Here is a 19850-nt window from a genome sequence, read left to right as displayed (position 1 = left end):
CTGGACTCGGTCTGGTGGAAACTGTGTTGGTTGTGGTCCATTAGTTCTTTGGACTAATCTTTCCCTTGTGTCTTTAGTTTTCATCATTCTCCCTTGCTCCCAAAGGGGTGAGACCAGTGGAATATGGTCATCCTAGATGGCCACTCACAGGCTTTTAAGACTGCAGACACTACTTACCAAAGTAGAATGTAGGACATCTTCTTTATAACTATGTTATGCCATCAACAATATGATTCTTTATCTTGACTTTGAAGCCCTACACGGAATCTGAGTCATTTTCAGTTTATAAGCAGTTTGGTTTGGGAGAACTGACAAGAGAGGGATAAGAAAGGGAAGAGAAGAAATAGTTTTGGATAATGCCTTTTATTCCTTCCATGATTTATAGTTATTTGGGCTACATATACTTCAGGAAAAGCCATATTCTTCGTTCTGTTGACTAAAACCAGAGTCTAGGCAGGAATAAACATACCTTCTGAGAATCAGTTAGAAATTATGTCTTCTCATACCCACCTCCCTCCAAACCCACAAACTTGAAAATGCCTCAGATGCGAGTCACGATCATTTTGCTTCAGGACTGCCTCAAACAAAATGTTTACATTTTCGCCTCTGGGTAATAAGAACCCAAAAAAGATTTGAGCTGTTGCCCCCTCCCCCCGAAAGAAGCAAGACCAGTGGGGCTATTCTGGAGGGGTGGCCCCGGCAGGTGTCTAGATTACAGAGTTTCTGAGAGGAAATGGTTGGCGAGACATGAGGGACAGCTTGACATAGTGCTTGGATGACTTGTTTGCTGGAGATGCTGCTCGTCTGAGTGAAACACCATTAATGCTAATGTGCGCTCTGCGGCACCTCCAGGGAGGGGATTGTACCTGTGCGTGACTGAGTTTTTCACTCTGCCAGTCTAGTTTCCCTTCATTTCTTTATCAGGTAGAGGGCTGAAGCTGTTAAAAAAAAAAAAAAAAAGACCAAATGTGCTTCCCCACCCCCCCCCAAAAAAAAAAAAATCAGAAAATGACAAGAGTTGCATTTATTTATTCACTGACTGCCTGACTCACTTACTCGTGGGCAGAGAAAGCTCTTCCTGGAAAAAAATAAGCTGGGAAAAGATGGGTCCTTGAAGTGAAACCCTGTCCTGGTACAGCAGTCTGAATTTAAGAAGCACTTATGCCTATGCCAGGAGCACCTGGGGGGGGGCACACAGTTAAGCTGTAGACTACTAACCGAAAGGTTGGCAGCTCGAACCCACCCAGAGGTGCCTCAGAAGAAAGGCCTGGCGGTCGGTTGACAAAAGGTCACAGCCTTGAAAACCCAATGGACCACAGCTCCACTTTGCGACAGGTGAGGTCACCATGAGTCGGACTCGGTTGCACAGCAACTGGTTTGGTTCCGGTGTATTCCTGTGCTAATTCCACCAGGAGGTGTTTATGTACCAGTAACATTGTAAGGTCTCAATGCTAATTAGAGGGTACTGCTTTGAGACTGTCTCACTAGCTAGATACTTACCAGAGTGTCTATTTTGATCTTTTCTGGTATGAATTAGGCTTCCTTTCTGCTTGTGTTTGTGCCTGGATTTTAATAGTATGTTATATTTTAAGTTCACGTGTTGTATTGGTTTGTAATAGTAGTGTGGCCTAAGAACAGTCTTTTTTTTTCATAGCAGAATATGCACACCCATGCGTGTGCACGCATGCACACACACACACACACACGTTTTAATAAAGGAAAACTCTTTAGGATATGTGTCTTCTCAGTTAAAAGTCATCGGATGATATCCTGGAACCTTCAATTATTTGGGATGTGCTGCTAATTTCAGAATAGGAGGTTATGCATATATTCTACGTATAGATTCATTTGCAGAGCTTGCTAGATAGAGGTTTACTGATATTTCAGTCAATCACTGATTTATTAAATGGTGATCTGGGACATCTCCTTTGATTTCCAGGACAGCAATGTAAAGATTTGATCTTCCTTACAGGATTTAGAGACCTGTGGAATGATCCTGACTCCTGGAAACTGGGTGTGGGACCAGTAGACAGGGCTGCCCAAAACCTCCTCAGCCTGCTATGTAGAAGGCTGCACAGAAGGAGCTGTTGGAGGGAGAAAACTAGTATTCCAACTCTGCTTTCTCACTGAGGTGTGACTTCTGAGGAAATTTCCAGTTCTAGAAGTCATTTAACTAAGTGAACACTCTTGATGAACTGCCATCAGGGCTTTGCCTAAAACCTCTTTCAAAGCAAATAAGTTTGCCTTTGCCCTTCTTCTTCCCTCTGCTTTTCCTCTCCTCTCCACTTCTAACTAACACTCTGCCACTGCATGCCCATCACTTTCTGAAAAATCCCGTCTGGAGCTTACCTGCACGGACAGCATGCTTCCTCTGCCAGCCCTGTCTTCAAGCTTTTTATTCCTCTTCCCCCAGAGCATTTAATAGCCTTCCCTGCAGAACAGGGACAAATCAGGACTGATGAGAGTAGTTACCAGAATGAAAATGTTTGAGAGGCTTTCTATAGGAAAATAATTTGGAAAAAAATAATGTTGTTTTTAGATGGATCCTTACAAATCAGGGAGAGTGAATAGTTTACTTTTTTTTTTTTTTAAACTTCTTTAAGGATGCATAAGGAGATTGCAGTAAGAGAAGGGGAATTGAAAAGGCCAGAGGATAATTTGTTGTAAAAGTAAAAAATGTTAGGTTATTCAAAAAGTTTTTTTCCCTCTATTTCAGTGCCAGGAACATCTGGCCTTGGGAAAAATTTAGGAAAGAGACTTTCAGATGCTGTTGTCATTATGTAAAACTTACAGGAATAGGTGAAGGATAGAGTCCTGAACTTTTAGAAAGAGAAGGAATTTAAAATTGAACTTACAGAACTCAGTCCCCTCATTTTTAGATTTGGAAACTAAGGCCCAGAAAGGTTAGGTGATTTGTCTAAGATCAAACTAGCTAATTAGTGATGGTTCTAGGCTTAGAGTAAGGCTTCCTGACAAAGCCACTGATCACCACAGAACGGAGCAATGTTGAGGGGTCCCAAACCCTCAAAATCTGAATGTAGGTGCCCCTCTGGGATCTACAGAGGTCAGACCCATGCCTAGTGGGAATAAACCAAGAGTCAGGAGTTCAGGAACTCCCAAAACTCCAGGAAAATGACCTCTGCTTAATTTCTGGGAGATGGTACTGGAATGTAATTGTAATTTTGTAAGTAGAAACCAAATCCATCCTACGTGGATAAAGTTTAGGTGCAAAAAATGGTGATGTCTTCACGGAGCAAAGAAGAGGACAGTTCAGATACGAAAAATTCCCAATGGTTGCTCATGATTGGACAGGGAGAGAGACCCTGAATTTTGTGGACATGAATATGAATTGAGAGGAGGTTCTGTTGTGAAATATGGGCAAAGATCAGGGCTCGCTATGGCCTGTATTAAGCAGTCTTTAAGAGGCTTAACTATCCTTAGCTCTGATTCTAAGATCACTGAAATATCTTCTAGGTACTAACTCAGCTTCCTGGGTACCATATTTTCGTAAAGGGTATATCCTAGACAATGCACATGGTCACTGGAAGGAAGTGACATCATTTATAAATTGTGGCATATCCAGCAGCATCTTGTGAGTTTGAAATGTGAGTCAGTCATTCTTAGTATGATCGTCTCTGAGTCCCAGATACGGACATTTTAGGACCTCTGTTAGTGGCTACCTGCTACGGCTGCTAACCAAAAGGTCGGCAGTTCGAATCCACCAGGCATTCCTTAGAAACTCTATGGGGTAGTTCTACTCTGTCCTATAGGATCTCTATGAGTCGGAATTGACTCGATGCCAGCGGGTTTGGTTTTTTAGTTTTGGTGGTGAAGTCTGGAAACCCTGGTGGCGTAGTGGTTAAGTGCTACAGCTACTAACCAAAAGATTGGCAGTTCAGATCCACCAGGCACTCCTTGGAAACTCTGTGGGGCAGTTCTGCTCTGTCCTGTAGGGCTGCTATGAGTCAGAATTGACTTGACAGCAAAGGGTTTGGTTTTTGGTTTATGGTGACGTCTTGTGCTTAAAATGTGGCGATCTACCCCTCTCCAGTAATGCTATTCTTCAGGTCTTTCTTGGGCAGACAGCAGCTTCTCCTCAGTGTCAGACCTACTTTGTTGCTTCTCTTCAAAATGCCACAAACATTATTAAAAAAAGAAAATGAGGTGTAATATGTGGGTATTGCTATTAGAAACCACAAAGCCCTTTTTGGACAGTGGGTGTTTTTTGCCTTTTTTTCTCCCCATACTTCAGAAACATTTATTGAGCGCCTTCTGTGTGAACTGTGTGTTCTAGTTGGGGAGTGTGGACAATAAACAATCACCCTAATAAAACAGTACATGGCAGAATAGAATAGAAGGTGGTAAGTGCTATGGAAAATGAACATCAGGAGCACTGTGGCGGCTGTGTGCATTTAAGAGTGGGGGTTAGTTAGAGTGACTGTCATGGAGAAGGTGGCATTTGAGCAAAGACGTAAGAGAATTCCCCATGCAGATACCCGGGAAAAGGCTTCTAGCACAAGGGCATTGAGGCAGGAGCATAGCTGTTATACTCAAGGATATCAAGGAACCAGTGTGACTAGAGCAGAGCATGTGAAGAACGAGAAGTAGGAGAGGAGACCCTGTGGGGCCTTGCCGGCAATTATAGAACTTGGTTTTCACTCATTGAGAAGGACCCATGGGAGGACTTAGAGCAGAGGAGAGACAATGATCTGACTTCACATTTTCAAGAATCCCCCTGGCTGCTGTGTTGAGAATAGATTGTAGGAGAGCAAGAGTAGAAGCAGGGAGACCACTGAGGAGGCTGTTGCAGTATTCCAGGTGAGTGATGATGATACACTGGGTGGCAGCAGTAGGAGGTGGTGTGGAGTAATTTTGAAGGTAGAACCAAGAAGATTAGCTGCTGGATTGAACAATAATAAGTGAAGGAAAAGATTCAAGGAAGACCCCAGGGTTTTCAGCGTAAGCAAAAGAAATGCTGCCAAACCGAGATGGACAGAAAGTCTGTAAGTAGACCGAGATGGAGCTAAAGAGAAGAGATCAGAGGTTTAGTTTTGGATATGCTGAGTTTGAGATGCCTGTTAGACATCCAAGTGGAGATGTTGAGTAGGAAGTTGAATATACATGTCTGGGTGTAGGAGCTAGAATCCTAGAGAAATTGATCTTCCTTAATGGTCTTCATGGTTTAATATTACTCCTGAATTCTAAAACTCCTATGAATAATATGGAATGGGACTCTGAATAATGACTTATACATTGATTGATTGATTTCTGGGACTGAATTCAGAAAGTGAATTTTTGGGGGGTAAATAAGAGTAGAGGGGTCAGGATTTTTATGTCAGGCCTTGTCTTTCACTGTTTAAGCTGCCAAAAAACAACAATGACAACAAAACACCTGTTACCGCTGAGTTGATTCCAACTTACAGCAACCCTATAGGACAGAGTAGAACTGCCCTATAGGGTTTCCAAGGAGTGGCTGATGGATTCTAACTGCTGACCTTTTGGTTAGCAGCTGAGCACTTAACCACTGTACCACCAGGGCTTTGCTTAAGCCACAGTGATTCTGTAATTCTTTTTTAGTTAAAAAAAAAAAAAAATTAAACAGTGGGCGAAAGCAAATTAAAAAAAAGAAAAAATTCAATACCCAAACAAATCAAGCATTTCTTGCTTATGTATCAAGGCAATTGAAGGAAATATTCTGAGGTTTTCATTTTTTATGTTTATGTAAATCTTATCTCAAAGATAATGGAAATTGCATTTATTGTCATTGAAGCAGACATTAGAAGTTATACCAATATTAACTAATAAATCTATGCTATTTTCCTGTGAAAAAGGGGTATAATGGTATCTTCATTCAATAGATAGCACTCTTGAGTTCATATGGATTAGATCTAAGCCTATATGCAAGACTGTTAACTTATGTTTTGACCTCTAAAGTCACTTTTTTGACTTTGCTTTTTAATCAGAATAAGTGGACAAAAATCATCTATTTTAAAAATACCTAAGTTAGTACCCTGGAATAACACTGGCATTATCCTAGCCCATCTGAGACTAAAAGATTTTATTCTCAATCTTGTCCTCAATTTATAAGAACACCATTTATCACATTTGTCTTTAAATAATCTCATTAAACCCTCAACCAGCCAGTGAGGTAGGCTCTATTATGATCTCCATTGACAGAGGTAAAAACTGCCTCTGATGGGTAAAGTGACTTGACCACGGACCACAGAGCCAGTATTCACACAGGCTCAGGCCTGTCTGTATCCACAGCCTTCCCTGCTCTGCTTCCCACAGTAAAACAAAACAAACCGGACCATTTCAGTAACATAATGTAAACCAAGAATTAATGCAGAATGACCTCCTTTGTGATAAACTTCAAACCTGGGCTTCATTAAAAAAGTCAGATAGCTGCTTAAAGTGGGAGGACACAAAAAAGACTTTAGTTTGGCCTTTACCCCAAGCAGTGGTGAGGCTACTTGGGTGGTATGACACCTATGGACTGAGAATATGCCCTCCATCAAAACCACAAGGAAACATCAACCCTCTCTTATATAGAAGCCCGTTGGTGCCAGCCGGCAACAGCTGTTCCAGGCTACTCCAAGAAGGCGCCTGGTAGCTGGGAGACTGCCAGCCAGCCAGCCCTCAGGAGACCTGATAGATTCTGAGAGCCTTGGAAACAGTCCAGGACCTGGAGACTCTGACCTCAGCTCAGGGTTCTGTCCTCAGAGTGCAGGCCAGTCAGAGCACTGCAGGGCTACAGTGTTAGCTCCCATGCCAGGCACCTCTGTGGGGACCCTTGGGAGGAGCAGCCCCTACCACCACAGTTGATACTCAGTCTTGTTTGGTCATTATTGGTCATAGCCATACTGGTTATTAAAATATTCAGATGCTTCAAAGTCAGTTGGCAGATCATCACCGCCTTCAGTCACCTGAGTGTACCCCCTGGGCCCCTAAGACCTTTCCCATAGTTCAACAACTAAAGGATTAGTGCAGGCAAAGCATGGCTCCCTCAGGCATCAGACATTGTTCTTAGTGGCTAGTGCCTGTGCCATATTTGTTGTCAAATGTCTTGACTAATTACCTCTGCCCCACCCCCACAAAATGGACCATACTAAAGACATTTCTGTGAGCAAGGGGTGACAAATTTTGGTTAGGATCCAGGAGGGAAAAGTTTAAACCTTTAATCGTGTCCCAGCTCACTACTTTGCTGACATGGGCCTGTTGACAGTATCCCAGATTATTTTGCACCATTTAGAAGGAAAATAACCGCAGTGGGTATAACTGGAAAAGTAATAAGCAGAGATCAAGCGGGGCTTCCAAAAAGATAATTTTGATCCCTGTTTTCCGAGGGCCGCAAGCTTAAGATTTGAATTTTTCCAGGAAAACAACATCTCCCTTCTACCTGCTTTCTACTCCAAGCCTACTTGTCATTAGAAAAGTGGTTATTACTTCAAAACATGGCTTATTTGCTCCCATAGTCCAGTTGTCAACTAACTGCCCAGAGGAGGTGAAAGTTTCATTATAAGCTGAGCCCCACTAATCCTGACTTATTAGTGCCAAACACTTGGTTTTGCAGCTGTGGGGCTCTTTTCAAAGTTGATTTATTTCTGAGCTGGACTAGCAGCACCGCATGATTTTTTTTTAAGTGACCTTTCATAAACACACATGTGGTGGATTCCAGGGGTGTGTGAGGAGTCCTTGTACCTACCCACAAAGCACTAGACTGATTTTTAGACAGTCCCAGTATTTGATTTTAGAAGAACTGTCTTCAAGATATGTTGTACCCTCTAACACAGAGGTTTTTAACTTGAAGTCTATGAACTGGATGGGGAAAATATTACATCCTTGTTTTCACTAACCTCTAACTGAAATTTTACATTTCCTTCAATTATGAATATAGTCAGCAAACTACAGTAGTATTAGTAACACTGTGACTTTGTCACTCATAGAAATCACAGATATTTTTATGTCATTATGTGAAAGGTGGCATAATGGTTAAAAGCTTCGGCTGCTAACCAAAAGGTCGGCAGTTCGAATCCACCAGGCGCTCCTTGGAAACTCTATGGGGCAGTTCTGCTCTGTCCTATAGGGTCACTATAAGCCGGAATCAACTCAATGGCAACGGGTTTGGTTTTGGTTGGTCATGTAATAGGGAGCTTCTAAGATGGCCTCCAATGATCCTCACCTCTTAGAATTACTTGTATAAATCCTTCCTCTTGAGTGTGGGCCGGATTTAGTGATTCACTCCTAGCAAATAGATGCAGCAGAGAGGGATGTCACTTCTGAGATTTGGTTATAAAAAAGCTGTGGCTTCTGCTGTCTCTCACTCTCTTGCTCACTCTGAAGGAAGCCAGGTACTATGTTATGAGCTACCCTGTGTGGAGACTCGTGTGGTAGGGAACCGAAGGAGACCTCTGGCCAACAGCCAGCGAGGAATTGAATCCTGCCAATGACATGTTAGTGAACTTGGAACCAGATTTTCCATCAGTCTTCTGGCAGTCGCAGCCCACACTGTGATTGCAGCCTTGTGATGATAGAGATTGAGCCAAAGGCACCCAGCTAAGTTAGGCCCAGCTTGGAAACCACTGCCTTGGGAAATTTATTGGTAGACCAGACATACACATTCACACTCATGAAAAGACAACAAATTCAAGGCTCTAATATCTAAGTTCAATAAGTTTGATACCCTTTACCCCTCCAAACCTGGGCCCTCTGTCCATTACCATGTACCATTGCCCCTTTGCCACTCTCAGAGCATGAGAAGGGGTGGGGATAGGGCAGTGATATTTGGGGCCCAACAGGATTCCTCATGTGTTCATCTGTTAAGTTTTATTTAATTCCACAAATCCCCAATCTCAGAAATTTCACATTGTTGGCTAAATCCCCCTTGTGCAAATGTCTAGTGCAGCACTGTCTAATACAGTAGCCACTAGCCACATAAAACGAGCCTAGTCTGAATTGAGATGGGCTGGGCTGTAAGTGTAAAACAGACAGCAGATCTTGAAGACTTAGTACGGAAAAAAAAAAATGCCAAACACCTCATTTTTGTTGTTGTTAGATGTCGTCAAGTCTGTTTCACCTCATAGTGATCCTGTGTACAACAGAGGTCCTGTGCCACCCTCACAATCGTTATATGTTTGAGCCTGATGTTGCAGCCACTGTGTCAGTCCATCTTGTTGAGGATCTTCCTCCTTTTTGCTGACCCTCTACTAAGCATGATATTCTTCTCCAATGACTGGTCCCTCCTGATAACATGTCCAAAGTGTGTGAGACGAAGTCTTGCCATCCTCACTTCTAAGGAGCATTCCAGCTGTATTTCTTCCAAGACAGATTTATTTGTCCTTCTGGAAGTCCATGGCATATTCAGTATTCTTCACCAACACCATAATTCAAAGACATCAATTCTCTTATTCATTGTCCAGCTTTCGCATATATATGAGGTGATTGAAAATACTATGGCTTGGGTTAGGGGCACCTTAGTCCTCAAAGTGACCTCTGCTTTTGAACACTTTAAACGAGGTCTTTTGCAGCAAATTTGCCCAATGCGATACATTGTTTGATTTCTTGACTGCTGCTTTCACGGGTGTTGATTGTGGATCCAAGTATAATGAAATCCTTGACAACTTGAATAACTCATTAGTAATTGTTACATTGATCAATGTTGAAGTCTCCCACTGGCTGGGATGCTCTTCTCCCTTTCTCTGCCCAGTAGACTGTTTGCAAGCACAGGCAAAGCTCGTGTGTCACCTCCTCTGGGAAGCCTTCCATAGCCATTGCTCTGCCGTTCCCCCAGTGCTTGGTGCAGCCCCCATCACAGCCTGGTCCCCTGTGTTAATGATTATTTGCTCACGTGTCTTCCTCCCCAGCTTCTGCCAGAATGAATCCCTCATTTCTTACCTCGTTGCCCTTCTTCCTTCCTTCCCAGTACCTAGTACAGTGTCTGGCCATAGTGTATACTTAGTAAATGTTGGATGAATGAGAGAATGATGGATAAAGGCTGATTATTTTAGTGGTTCCAGGAGAAAAAAAATGTTCTAGATTTAGTCAGAGACCTTAAGGGTAGAGTGGTAGATGTGAATTTTTGCTTTTGCTTATGGAACAGTTTACTCTAACTTGGGTCATGAAAATAAGATGGAATTTAGAACAATAGTAGTTTTTTTTTGTTTGTTTGAATATATTCATATGCTATTTGTTTTTCTTTGTACTTTGTACTTTCAGTCTAGTAATGTTTGTTGCTTGTTCTTAGGATGATGACTCCACCTATTTTAGAGAATAGGGCAAGATACCTAGATCCTAGTTCCAGCTTTTATCCAGGTCTCCGAGCTTTGGTTACCTTATTTACAAACTGAAACCATTGTGATCCTTAATTTCCATTTCTAAAATTCTAAAATATTTTAAGGCTTCAAGGGGCTTGAAGTTGGGGACTACTGATTATAGACTTGTTTTGCTCTTAATGTATACGTGGCCCTTCTGAAATTTTACTTAGGAGAATGGAGTTTAAATATATGTACTGTCCTGACTCATTTGAAGAAACCAAGTGAAGATAAAGATTTTTTAAGATTGTAATATCCAGTGTTGGCAAGGATATGGTGAATGGGTCATTCTTTTATGCTGGCAGAGGGAGTAAAAGCCTTCTGAATGGGCCTATTGGCAATATGTATCAAGAGATTTCAAGTTGTTCAAATTCTTTGATCCAGTACTTCTCTTTCTAGAATTTATTCTATAGCATAATCCTAGTACACAAGAATTGTGTATAAGGATATCGATATCAGCACATTTGTATAAGCAAAGAAAGAGACAACTTAAATGACCAGCGGTAGAATGCTAAACAAATTCTGATGTAGAATATTAGTCAGTCATTAAAAATCATGTTTTCAAAGAATATGGTAGCATGAGAAGATTTAAAAAAATTGAATATGCCTTACAATCCTAATTTTTAAAAATTTTATACACATATCGTGAAAAGTAAACAATGCATATTTCTACACAGTAGGATTATGGGTAATTTATCTTCGTCTTTAAACTTATTTGTGTTCGCAGCTTCCCACAGTAGACATGTGCTACTGTCATAATTTGGGAAAAAATTATTTAAAATATACTGAGCACCTACCACATGCAAAGCAGAGTGCTGGGTGCTATATGTAGGGGTGGAGAAATGAGAAAATGTGACACATGGCATCTGGGAGGCCAACCTTCAAGTGCTAACCGTTAAAGCGAACTCATTGCAATGGAGTCATTTCTGACTCACAGTGACCCGGTAGAGCTGCCCCATAGGGTTTCCAAGGCTGTAATCTTTATGGAAGCAGACTGCCATACCTTTTTCCTATGGAGCAGCTGGTGGGTTTGAACCACCAACTTTTCTTTTAGCAACCGAGTGCTTAACCACTGTACCACCAGGGCTCCTTTCAAGTGCTACTCACCCAAAACCCACTGCTGCTGAGTTGATTCCTACTCATATCAACCCTACAGGACAGAGTAGAGCTGCACCACAGGATTTCCAAGGCTGTTAATCTTTACGAAAGCTGACTGCCGCATCTTTTTCCTGCAGAGCGGCTGGTGGGTTCAAACCATTGACCTTTCAGCTAGAAGCTGAGCACTTTAACCACTGCACCACCAGGGCTCCTTTCAAGTAAAAGCCCATTGCCCTTGAGTTGATTCCAACTGTACAGATACATATATAAATACCTGTTTGGGGGCAATGGGGCTAAGAGCCATGGTTGAGTTGCAGACAGTGAGCTCTGGTAGAACAGAGGAAGAGGCCCATGGTGTCTCGCCTCCGGTGACGTCTTGCCAGAACTCACCACTGCTTTGCAGTGTCAGTGAGGAATACTGCAACATGACTTACAGAGCTGTTCCCAGCCAGTATGATCGTGACTTGCTGCCATCCCTCCTGCCTGACTCTCTTAATCATAGAAAGGAAGACCTCCAAGGAAGCCATCTTTATGTCTTCTGTTGTTTGGTGATGTTTAAAATGTGCTTTTTAGGGATTATTTCATCAGTGAGCTAAGAATATAATATATATTATGCAAAGGGAGGATGCAGTGTCTATCATGCATAGTGCTCTAAGTGTGACCTTACAGTGTAATCACTTGAGGACTTTCTAGTATGGTGGTTGTGTGTAGGCCAAGTCTTGCCCTACCAAATACAAAGTTCCTGATGGTTAGGACAGGGATAACTCTTACATGTAGCTTCCAAAGTTCCTAGAAGTGACTAGCACATAACAAGCATTAAACAGTTCTTGAATGAACAACTAAATGTATACTTAAGTTAATAGGAAACCCTGGTGGCGTAGGGGTTAAGTGCTACGGCTGCTAACCAAAAGGTCGGCATTTCAAATCCACCAGGCGCTCCTTGGAAACTCTATGGCAGTTCTACTCTGTCCTATAGAGTCGCTGTGAGTCAGAATCAACTCGACCGCAGCAGGTTTTAAGTTAATAAGATTAGTATGAGTGCAGCCAAGAAAAATCCCAATTGTGAGATAGTAGGAGAGCAAGAAAGAGACCCTCCTTAATAAAAAAAAAAAATTTTTTTTTTTTTTTAATTAATGTAGAGAGGCTTTATTGGAAGGATGGGTAATAAAGGAGACAGGGAATTCTGCACCACCCCACAGTGAGGCCCATACTGGTTAGAAGCATGGACTTGGCAGCCAGACTATCTCAGTTCTAATTGTGGCTTTGCCACTTACAAACTGTGTGGCTTTGGACAAAGTTACTTATCTTCTCTATGCTTCAGTTCCCTCATTTATAAAATAAAAATAATAATAGCAACAACAACTACAATATATACCTTATAAAGTTGTGGTAGTTGAATGAGTTAATAGTACCTGTAAAAGTGCATGGAACAGTCCTTAGCACATAGTAAGAGCTAATACTGACGCAATGATTAAGCACTCAGCTGCCAACCCCCAGTAGCTCCGTAGGAGAAAAGACCTGGTGATCTGCTCCCGTAAAGATGACAGCCTAGGAAACCCTATGGGGCAATTCTACTCTGTCATACAGGATTACTATGAATTGGAATTGGTTGATGGCACACAACAATCGTAATTATTATTATTGTTACTATTATTATTATTAAAATTATTGAAGACGAGGATGCAATTTGATTACCTGAAAAACCACGATGTTCCCTTTCTCCCAGGAGATGGCTGAGCTCCTCTTTTATGTCTTCCAGTTAACTGGCTCAGCCGTTCCTTTTTGCCTCTTTTTGCTTCCTCAGTAGTATGAGCTGCCTGCCCCTCTCCATGTTTCCCAGTCATATTTCTGCGGCAAGCAGGCATCTGGATGGCCTAGTGAGTTATTTCCTTTGTGTGGGCAGAGTTTTTCAGGCTCTCACGGTGTGCTCTCAGCTTGAGGACCAGCGCCCTTGAGCCAGGAGTCTGCTCTTATCCAGTTGGCCATGGCTAGGGTGGGCCCAGCTGTAGCTGATCTTAGAAGGGGAACGTAGGAACTTGTCAGGTAGAAAGGAAGCTCTTGTATTTAAGGCATTTTAAATTATTCTGAAAAGAGAACTGTAGAATTTAGAAGATAGGTGGAAAACAGTTAACCCTGCTGAAGATGACCTTTGGCATTTTCCATCTAACATACCGATTAATTTAGTTACTGTTAAAAATCCACAAAGGAAACTAGATGACTAAGGCTGTAGAAATGAAATAAAACCTCAGAGACCTTTATTGAACCTCTGTCTTTCTAGGCTACGCCCTTTCCACCTCTGCGTCAGTTCGCATTGCAACTTGCCTGCTTTCCGGTGTCTTTATTCAGTTCTTGCCCTGCCATCAACCAGCCAAGAAATGGATGAACTATATGTTTGTGGGCCTTCTGATTACTTTATTCACCTGAGTGAGGCCTTGGCAAAGCTGACTGCAGTGGAGGACATTAATACCACAGGATGCACGTTCACACGGACTGTGCTCCCTTCTTTCATGATCACTGCCACAGACTGCATCTTCTCACTGCACCCTGTGTCCTCAAAGTGATCAAAACAGCAACATCTCACTCCCTGTAAGTCTACCCGCTACCACTTTGAAACTGCACAAGCACTTGCGTCAAGTCCGATAGAAATTACTATTTGCTTTGATGCCTGTAGCTCAACGCTAAGCAGATAGCAGGAAATGGGCAGATGAATGTTTGGGGGTCCATGCTCACAGGCTTTGTAAGATCATTGTTCTGTCTTAGCTGTCTATCTTTTCCAGATGCCTCTGTGATTTGGTATTTCTTCTGGCCAGAAAATAGCACTGGAAACATTGAACAGAAAGCATTCTGTCCCGTATTACTCAATGTGTTTTTTCCAGAGTAGCCCAGAGGTTATGTTGGGTTTTATGAGCCACAGAGGATTGCTGACTGGTGTACCACCTAGAAAGACAAATGGCAAAAACTGCAGAGCTTGGAACTGCCCTGTGAATCTGCCCAGGAGCAAGCTACTGCGGCGGAGACAAAATCTCTGCTTCCTGTGCCCAGCTTAAACATTATGACCAACACTTGAAGAAGAAGGGAGAGCATTATTTAAAACATTTTTAATTGTCTCCACATGTGATCTGAGCCCTAAACCTTTGAACTGAAAAAATCTCACTACCCAGTTGAAGGTCAGTGACACAAGTTTCTGATATTAAAGTTCAATCACTCTTTTCTGTCTTCCTCTCAAAAAAGTAAAATAAAATACATACAAGCTCTTCAGCTGTGAGGTGGATTTCCTTAGATGACCAGAACCAAAGGACTCTTTGAACTTCTTTGACCCTATTAGCATTAAAGACATCAAAAATATTAATACAAAACTAAGAATGGAAAAGCAGTTTAAAGAGTTCTGCTGTGATATTTCAAGATCTCAAATAAAAGTTATTTTAAAATAAAAATAAAGACCTTTTTTTAAAGTTTGGTAGCTATCACCACCAGTTCTCTCAGAAAAGTAGCTGCTTTTACAGAAAACTCCAGATGGCTTTCAAAACCAAATAAAACATGATCTTTGTCACTGATGTTTCACTTAATTTGAAGAATATTTTTAAATACTCAAAAATTAGAAGTTCAGTATTAGTCATTTTAAAAAGATTGCAGTTGCATTTCAGCCCAAGTTTGACAAAAGAAACTAGTATTTAAGGCATCTTACTTTTTTACTCCCTTCTTTAGCTCTTTAAGGACAATACTGTAGAAGGAAGAACCAAGAAAAGGCATCTTTGATGAAGAGACCATGAGTTGAAGGCTCGGAATTAGCTTCTCATCTAAGAGGGGCTTCAGATAGGAACATCAGGCCTGCATTACAGGAGAGGTCAAGGGCCCACCTGTCTCATGGAAAGAAAAGTGTCAAATCTTACTGTACACACCTGATTCTGAAGCCATGAGGGATGGGAGTTTCTTATTCTATCTTGACCCCAGGATAGATAGCCCTGCCATTTGCTCCCTTTTGACCCAGAACAAAATCATTGGATAATTGCCGTCTCCCAGTTTTCCTGCATGTGCGTAGCTTTGGCCAAGGTGAACTGGTCTCTTGGGTTTATTTTGAGTTGGAATTAGCTGAGCCATTTGTTTCCTCCTCTGAGCCTTATACAGATGCTTTTTGAACTATCTCTGAGGGATTTTTTTCGTAGTATCAGCACACCACTTCCTCCAAGTCATTATTTTCAAAAAGTTTTGCAGAGGGAGATATTCCTGCTGGCCGCCAGCCTAGCCAAGCAAAGTGATGATTGAGGGATGGCAGCAAAACTTTACTAGTATATTGCATGCTTTTGCACAACTTCATGAAATGATTTTTCATCCATTAATTTTGGCGTATGATGAGGGTGGGCCGTCATCTGAGCTCACCAGTAGAAAAGTTCATTTTGTTAATAGTAGGTATTGGCTTTCACATTTGAATGATACTCTCAACATTTAGGCTAAAATAATATCCTCAGATGTCCCTTGACCTGCCGTCTTTTTTTGTGAATTTCACAGAACTCTTCTGAATTCTTTCTGCTTCATTTTTGATACCTCCAGGTTCTCTGGCCCTGATAAATTTGAGTGAACTGCTGAGTAGAGCCATGTTTAACTTTGCTTTTATTATGCGTTACTTTTTTTAAGCAGTGAACTACTTTTGAATACTTTTATATTCAAATGTACAAATTGCTTTTACTCACGTGTTTTATAAATATAATTTCCTTTTCCGTACATTTATAAGTTGCTTTTGTCATAAAGATAGTAATATTTTATAGAATCTCAAGAGTAAATTATGAATCTTTAAGTACTTTTATATTTATGCTAAGAAAAACAAACTTGACCTTTAAAAATATAACCGTAGTAAGTTCATATTGAGTTTTATATCCTCAGATTTGTGCATTAAAAAACTAATTTGACTCCTACCAAATTCTGATTTTATATTCTTAAAAATGTAATTGCTTACTTTTGTGGGAGTGGCGGCTTGCACTGAGCGGCCCCAGTCCTTTCATGGGCTATATTTTTTTGTAAAAGCACAAATTCTAGTAAAGCAGTAATAGGTATCACTTACTTCCCTGAGCAATATGTTATACACTGTTTTTGAGCATTTTAAAATAAAGTCATGGTACAATTTAAAAACGTTTTTTAAAGTTGCATGTTTAAGACTAATTACGTATATGTCGCCAAAACCAAAAACCAAACCCGTTGCCATCGAGCCAATTCTGACTCATAGCGACACTATAGGACAGAGTAGAACTGCCCCATAGAGTCTCCAAGGAGCGCCTGGTGGATTTGAACTGCTGAGCTTTTGGTTAGCAGCTATAGCACTTAACCACTACACCACGATGGTTTCCATATATGTCATAAAAAAAAACAAAACATAGATAGGCTTTAATGCTGCAGAGTAGAATAGTTGTTAATATTTTTCTCTAATGCTTAAACTTCTGCATGTTGCTTATGCGTATATTTGAGATACTGTCATTTTTGTGTATCTGCAAACATTTTTGAGAAACGCTCATTTATATTTTCAAGATACGAGGGAAAAAAGCAATAGAAAAAATTTACCTCAACATTTGCAACTATGAGAAGAGAATTGCAGGAGATAGTGCTAGTGAAGAATATACTCACTCCTCAATTATTGACATGGTTAGGTTCCAAAGACCAGGTCATTATGTGAAAATGGGTGTTATGTAAAAATGGGAGAATGACTACCTCACATTACAAAATGGAGGATGACTGCTTCATCACATAACTGCCAAATTACATCATTACATAACTGCCAAACCATTGAGAATCATGGCCCAGCCAAGTTGATGCATAACCTTAACCATCACAGCCAGCATTACCCTCACTTTGCACTTTGGCATTTGTTACTGTCAGATGTGCGTTGTTAATGCTCAAAATAGTTGCATGGTGGATTTTTTACTATTGTCCCAAATGCAAAATGTCGGATAACAAGATAGTCAATAAGTGAGGAGTGGGTGTATTCAGAAACGTGCCTCCACCAAGAGAGGAAGAGGGAGAGTCAAGAATAGGAGGAGGCTACGGAGTGCATGGCTAGTTGCCTCCGTGAACAACAGCCTCCTTTGCCATGAGACCAGAAGAACTGGATGGTGCCTGGCTGCTGTTACTGAATGTTTTGATTAAAGATTCTGTAGAAGAATCCTAATCAAAAAAAGGGGAAGATGCAGAACAGAATTTCAAATTCTCATTGACTGTAGACTTTCGGGAGCCATGGAGGCTGAATGAACCCCTGAAACTATTGTCCTGAGATAATCTTCAAACCTTAAACCAAAAATGTGCCCCTGAAGTCTTCTTAAAACCAAACAGTGTTTTAGTTTAGCTAGTAAAAGATGTATCTTAGCTTAACTAGTAAAATTATACTCTTTTACAAACTATATGGGATCAAATTGACAACAGCAACTCAAAAGATGAGACAGAAACCTCAGGGAGCAGTGAGTTTATGTTAATGGGGGAGGAGCAACTCAGAAAAGGGGGGTGAGAATGATTGCACAACTTGAAGAGTGTAGTCAGGTACATGGGAAACTGTTGAACTGGTGTATGTTTTACTCTCTGTATTCCCAAAAACAACAAAGTGAAAAAAAAACAAGTGCCTCCACAAGGTATTTTGCATTAGATAGGAGTAAATTTTGGATAAAAGCTCAGTACACAGAAGTCTTTGTTCTTTGGAAAATAAGATTTCACATTGGTGATCTTCACAGTTTTTCCATGAATTCCCTGCCAATGAGAGTTGGATACTCAAAAGTGTTTTTCTGTGTGGTATTCAGTTTGCTCCAATTTCTTTCAGGTCAGAGTACCATCATCTTGTGGTGACTGAACTTGGTCATAACGATAGGAATCATGGTTTTGTTTTCTGACTTGCTCAGAGAAATCAGATCTTGCCTCGGGACCTGTTTTCTATCAGGCCATTTTGTGCCACCTCTGAATACACTCACAGGCTGTTCCTGTTCCCTTTGTGCACTCCTCAACCATGAGAATAAAGCAGCCTAGAAGATCAGCACTGTCTTCCACTCCCTGCGTGGGTCAGACTGCCCCAGAGCACTCTTGGATATTTTCTTAGCGCGCCAGAGAGAAGGCCTGCTCTCTGCAGTGGAGGATTTGGGGCCAAGTGGCTTCCCATCCTCCTCCTGGGGCTTTAAGTTACCCAGTGATTGACAGTAGCCCTTTCCAGATGAAATGGCAATAAGGCAGTGAGCATAAAATCAATTTACTAATCTTTATTGCCCCTTAACTTTTAGGTGAAGTTGTATTTTTAGGAAGTTTGTGGGGTATTTTTTTGTTAATTTATGTCCAGCGAGACTAGTATTATTTGAAAATTGCACAAAAATGCAGAGGCATTAGTGAATGAGAATGGGACCAGCACAGACTGAATGGATCAACTCCAGCTTTTCAAAATTGGACAAAGTGTATTTGAAAACTAGTTGTAGAACAGGGAGCCTTGGTGGCGCAGTGGATAAATGCTCGGCTGCTAACTAAAAGGTCAGTGGTTCGAACCCACCAGCTGCTCCATGGGAGAAAAATGTGGCAGTCTGCTTCTGTAAAAATTACAGCCTAGGAAACCCTATGGGGGCAGTTCTACTGTGTCCTATAGGGTCACTATGAGTCGGAATTGACGGGACGGCCATGGGTTTTTCTGAGTAGTACAACCGATAAAAATGGAGACTTGGAAATGACTATTTTTCAGGTTTTCTCAGATAGTACGTAAATTCTTCATTCTCACATCACGCTGAATTATCCATCTGTGAACACTTTACCAACTTTATTTCTTCCTTTGTCTTATCTTTCAGTCTTGTCCCTCCTTCCCCAAACCACCCTTGTTTCCTCCTTTACCAAGTAGCAATAATTAGGGAGAAAAAATGATAGCTAATTTTTTTTTTTAAAGGTCCCTGGGTGGCGCAAACCATTTGTGCTAGACTACTAACCTGAATGTTGGCAGTTTGAATCCACCCAGCAGCACCATGGAAGAAAGGCCTGGCTATCTGCTTCTGTAAAAATTACAGCCAAGAAAATCCTATGAGGCAGTTCTACTCTGTAACACATGGGGTCACTGTGAGTCAGAATCGACTCAACGGTGATTTTTGTTTGTTTGTTTAATGACAGCTAAGGATCCCCTGGGTGGCACAGACGGTTAAGTGCTTGACTACTAACCAAATGGTTGGCAGTTCAAACCCACCCAGAGACAGCTGGAAAGAAAGGCCTGGAAGAAAGGTCTCAGACAGGAAAACCCTATGGAGTGTGGTTCTACTTTGAAACATGGGGCCACTGTGAGTCAGTATCGACTCAATGATAACTGGTTGTTTTCTGTACTTAAGACTTTAGGGGTTTACAGTGTCTGCACGTGTATAACATAAATCAAGGCATCTCCGCTTTGCCCTTGAGGCAGGAAGAACTGTGGTGAGGTATGCCTAGAAATCCTGTGCCCCCCTCCCAACATGA

At 41.4% G+C, this 19850-nt stretch overlaps 1 protein-coding gene across 7 annotated transcripts in view; it reads left to right on the top strand.

Moving 5' to 3' along the window:
* The window catches only part of WIPF1 (WAS/WASL interacting protein family member 1), a 142857-nt gene that overhangs the window by 53782 nt on the left and 69225 nt on the right, over nucleotides 1–19850 (top strand). Inside the window, exon 2 of one of the 7 annotated variants that reach the window (XM_049887489.1) lies at nucleotides 13687–13994. The exons of 5 other annotated variants lie outside the window; for them this stretch is intronic. The gene's annotated coding sequence lies outside the window, so the exon portion shown is untranslated. Of the gene's footprint in view, nucleotides 1–11015; nucleotides 13995–19850 lie in introns of those variants that run through there. One more of the 7 variants, XM_049887486.1, reaches the window with a different exon arrangement.

This window comes from Elephas maximus, chromosome 6 (genome assembly GCF_024166365.1).
Source record: "Elephas maximus indicus isolate mEleMax1 chromosome 6, mEleMax1 primary haplotype, whole genome shotgun sequence".
NCBI lineage: Eukaryota > Metazoa > Chordata > Mammalia > Proboscidea > Elephantidae > Elephas > Elephas maximus.
This window is presented reverse-complemented; position numbering and strand designations above follow the sequence as displayed.